The sequence below is a fragment of the Mytilus galloprovincialis genome, chromosome 9 (assembly GCF_965363235.1).
Source record: "Mytilus galloprovincialis chromosome 9, xbMytGall1.hap1.1, whole genome shotgun sequence".
NCBI classification, from domain to species: domain Eukaryota; kingdom Metazoa; phylum Mollusca; class Bivalvia; order Mytilida; family Mytilidae; genus Mytilus; species Mytilus galloprovincialis.
Genome location: NC_134846.1, coordinates 30,972,433 through 30,977,658, shown reverse-complemented (window position 1 = coordinate 30,977,658; position 5,226 = coordinate 30,972,433). Strand labels below are relative to the sequence as shown.

Below are 5,226 nucleotides of genomic sequence, written 5' to 3'. Positions count from 1 at the left end.
CCTGTCCCAAGTCAGGAGCCTGTAATTCAGTGGTTGTCGTTTGTTTATTTGTTACATATTTGTTTTTCGTTCATTTTTTTATATAAACAAGGCCGTTAGATTTTTCGTTTGTATTAGTTTACGTTGTCATTTCGGGGCCTTTTATATATAGCTGCTTATGCAATATGGGCTTTGCTCATTGTTGAAGGCCGTACGGTGACCTATAGTTATTAATTTCTGTGTCATTTTGGTCTCTTGTGGACAGTTGTCTCATTGGCAATCATACCACATCTTCTTTTTTATATCTAGTCCATGGGTCGTGTTAATGAAAGTAACCTAGGATATGTCCTAACATAGTTCTTATGACGTTATTTCGGATGGTCTTATGACGTGTCTGAGACATGTCTTAGGATGTAAAACAAAGCTATCTTTGGACAGTTCAAACTACGATGGTCGTAGGACCATCATAACACATTGATTTAATTGAAAGAAATATGTAGAGAACTCATTGACATATATTTTATTGTATTTTACAACTGTCTGACTTGGTACAGGCATTTCCTTATGTAGACAAGGGAGGATTAAACCTTGATTAAACGATACGGTATCTTCATTTAGACCCCAGTGTATTTTTTTTCTTTTGTTTATGTACTAAAAGTTAAACCATGAATTTCTTAAGCTCTATGTCATGTATAAAAATCAAAATAGCAAAAATAGCAAGTGCTTCCTTTTACAAGTTCTTTGCAATAATATATTTCAGTGATATATTCTAGTTATACAACAGTCAAAGGTGTTCAAAATATATTGTAAGTTAGATTCATTGCTACTTTATAACACAATTTTAATCTGCCACTACTTTTAAAGTCCATCAAATTACTTTTTTCACTTTTATCTGTACTGTTTATTAGTGCACACTTCAAGGCTGAATTTTGTTTTTGTTGCTTTCTATTGGACACAGTTTTAGTATAAATTATTCAACTTAGACATGCAACTTGCATTTGGAAAAAGGTAGATGGTTCTTCATTCGAACTAAAAGTAAGTTTTTACGCTTTTATTCGATGTGCGCGTTTAACATGCAATCACATAAACATGTAAATCAAATTTCAAAAACTCAAATTAAAAGTAACAATCTTTTTACTTAAATGATTTTGAAGGTAAATGTTTAAGCTTTATCTTTTTATTTTATTACAATTGAATTACTTATTACTTGTAATCGTCAGTGAAAATATCAGGACAGGCACTTTCTAAGCCAGAACTAGATAACGGATGTATTTTTGTATTATATCCAGTACCGGGTTTTACGACATTGTCAGGCTGTTTAAGGATTGACTTACACGTTCTTTGATTGAGATGAGCCATTCCAATTTATATTTATAGTGTGTCTTTCTATGTTGTGATGATATACTAATGTTTCATTGTACCATTAAAATGTTTAATACCGCTGCAATTGTTTGCACCTGTCCTAAGTCAGGAATCTGATGTTCAGTAGTTGTCGTTTGTTAATATGGTTGATAAGTGTTTCTCGTCGCTCATTAATTTTTTTTATATATATTTGACCGTTGGTTTTCCCGTTTCAAGTATTTTTTTTGTGGCCATTTATAGCTTGCTGTTCGGTGTGAGCCAAAGCTCCGTGTTGGAGACCGTACCTTGACCTATAATGGTTTACTTTTATAAACTGTGACTTGAATGGAGAGTTGTCTCATTGGCACTCATAACACATCTTCCTGTATATATCTATCATAAGTCCTCCATGATGTGATAGAGAGAGCTAAAATTACTATATAACTACTAAAAAAATGTTTTAAGTTCCAAATGTTTACTAGAATAATTTATTCTTACTATTTATCAAACTTATCTGATAGCTATATCAAAAAGCGAATTACTTACATCCATAGGCAGCAAACAAACAGAAATCCCGGGATTTCGTTTTGTCACCGCGAGCTCGTATTATATTGAGTAACATATTAAACGATATGACAAGGCTCTTTTCTTATTTTCAATTGACCAATGCAAAAACTTAAATTAAAACCCCAACGTGGTGAAATTGATCTTTATGGGTTAAAGTTTCATTTTAAGACGGCTTAAAATGATAGTGTTTCTCCTGTCATTATTCCTTTTCGACTCCTCGATTTATTTCGTTTTATGCATTTAGCGCACGATGGAACCAATGACGTTTTCCTTTCAAATATATAAAATAGCAACACGGTTTTTTTTTAAATTTAAACATCGATACAAAATACATTATGTTCTCATACAACATACAAAAGTAGTGAATTTAGTTCTGATTTTTTTTTCTTCTCCTGTCCTAATTTCGCGAATTTGGTATTGCCGGTGAATTCGTGTGTATATGATACTGCGTTATTTCAGAACAAAACAACTAAAGGGGCATTATGATTTTTGGTCTGTGCGTCCGTTCGTCTGTCCAGCTTTAGGTTGAATTTTTTGGTCAAGGTAGTTTACGATGAAATTGAAGTCTAACCAACTTGAAACTTAGTCCACATGATCATCTGGCGGGCACATGCTGCCCATGATACCGGTATGATCTTTTTAGAGTTTTGACCACAATTTCACGGTCTACTGAACATAAAAAAATGATAGTGCGGGTGTGGCATCCGTGTCTTATGGACACAATCTCGTTTGTTTACTTGTTGCCTTTTTCTACAATTCAAATGTTGTTTTTTTTTATTTAGTGTGGTATATATGTCGTGTACAAGTTGCAATTTTTTACAGGTTATAACATGTACAAAAATATAGTACATGTTATAATTTGTACAGTGCTAAAATACAAGTTATAAAACATGTACAAAGGTACCTCGTACATGTTAAAACATGTACAAAAGTACCTCGTACATGTTATAACCTGTATAAAATATTGCTTAAAAATGGTTTTAATCTGTTCAAAATTTGAAAATAATAATTAAGCAGAATATACATGCACGATTGATATTTATTTAATATTAAAGAACAACAATTAAAAGCAAGAAAAGGTGCATTATTTACAGCATCTTAAAATACTACACTTTCATAGATTTTAGAAACAAGTTTTTTGTACTTGTTGCTGCAAGACAGATACTGTAACATGTGACACCTTGAGGTGCACAAAACTTTCATTCTTCTACATTTACAACAACCAGACTTACAACTGTCTTTCTTATGCTGACAATGCACAAAACATTGCCCTCAACTCAATGATAACTTACGCACTATTATCTCTCACACTCATATCACCCATTGGGACTTTAGACACATTTAAAGTTGCATTTGCAAAAAAAATAACCTGGTTTCTACTCAAGTATCCATTTAATTGTCCAACTTTAATACCCATTTTTTAGCCGCCATGTTCATTCACATTCGTCACAACGTCTTTCATGTTTCTCTTAAATCGGCAGGGCCCTATCAATGAACAGAATGTTATCACCTTTGGAGAAAACAGTTTATCTATTTTTTTTTAGTTTTTTGTCAAGGTATCACCTTGCACCTGCTGGCGAGATAGAACCCTCTTGGGTGCAATCTTGATTTCAATATTTGAAAGTTCAGACAAACCCTCATTAGTATTGACAGCAGTAATATCTTCACCAGAAAGCGCCATCTTAGAAAGAAGTATACAAGTAGATGCCATATTGATACTTGATTCATGAGCCATGTTAACATCACTTAATTCAATTAACATTGTTTCTGTTTCTAACTCAATGATTTGTTCATTGTTGTCTGCTGATTATGACCGTTCAACTCACCATCAGTTTCACTGTTTGTGTCAATAATAATGTCTGTCTCTGACATATTTGTACTAGTTAAAACCATTTTTAAGCAATATGTTGTACATGTTAAAACATGGATGAGGTACTTTTGTACATGTTATAACTTGTATTTTTGCCTTGTACAAATTATAACATGTACACAATTTTTGTACATGTTATAACCTGTACACAATTTTTATACATGTTATAACCTGTACAAAATCGCAACTTGTACACGACATATATAATTAAAAGTTCATATTCAACTCTATTTGCATTAGTTTTGATGATCTTCTAAATGTTTGTTTACTGTTTCTCTTGGACATTAATACACAACGGATGTACCTGTACTATGTGGAGCATGACATGTTCCCTCCCGGATAACCTGTTTTTGGTGGGGTTTGTGTTACTCAGTTTTGAGTTTTTTTCTGTATAATGTTTATTAATATTTTTTTGCAATTCCTATGATTGGTCTTATGATTTTCAAGTGCCACATCTGTATATCCTCTAAAAAAAAAGTTAACAAATTTAACGTTTACATTATAATTTCAGCTTTTCCGGCACACATAATGGCTAGAGGAATACTCATTCTCGCAGTTGTAACATTGTTCGTACTATCAGTCGAATCAGACGACCTTGACTTCCTCGAAGAAGATGTTTGTACAGCGTCCTCTTTTACCTTACGTCCTGAAAAATGGCCTTATTGGTATGTAGTAATGGGGTCTGATGCAAAAGGTTAACTGCATGGGAGTCACAGCTCCACACATCTCGGTGATCACAACAAATTTCATTTTGAACGCATCAACGCAAACGAACCATATTTCTACATTACATCAAAGAGATGGAAAGAATGGTATGTTTACATGACGGATACACCAGAAGGTTTGATTCAGTCAACAAAAACATGGCCAGGTATGGAAGGCCAGTGGAAGATCCAGAAAGTTTCCGAAGAAGAATACGCATTATTTCCAAAGAAATGGCCTGACAGGCACATGTGTATGAAAAACGACTATATCGGTACTATGTACGGGTGTAAAGATGCTGTCGGTCCAGAAGGGCGTTTTTTCATAGACAAAAATTAAAATATGGAACTGAATACATCAAGTTATCATTTAAATTTTTGACCTTTTGTTGATCAAAATTTATGAATAAAACAAAATTAAAATGTATTTTAACTTTTACTCTTTTTTATTAGACATGGTGCATGTGTAACATTTATGAAATCAAACACTTCCAAGCGCAAGAAGAAACAATCAAAAGCAAAGGGAAAGGTGTTTTTTTCGGTGTTCCTCATCTCAAAGCGCAAGGACGACCTTCGCCTCGCACTCCCAGCAGCGGTTTTGGCGAAATTCTTTGTTTGGTTGGTGTCAATTAAGCTTCATTTGCGCGATATTTTCACACATTATAGATGATTGCATGCGAACAAGTTTCAAACAATAAAATCTGGAAAAATTATCTCTTAACTGTTCTACAATCTCACTGTAATATGCAGCAACAATCCAACAATTAC

General features: G+C 33.4%; 1 long non-coding RNA gene across 1 annotated transcript; it reads left to right on the top strand.

Moving 5' to 3' along the window:
• Positions 1 to 894: 894 nt before the first annotated feature.
• On the top strand, positions 895 to 4,885 carry LOC143046742 (uncharacterized). The gene is made up of 2 exons (XR_012969254.1): positions 895 to 1,014; positions 4,269 to 4,885. It is a non-coding gene; the product is annotated as an uncharacterized LOC143046742 (long non-coding RNA).
• The last annotated feature ends 341 nt before the right edge of the window (positions 4,886 to 5,226 follow it).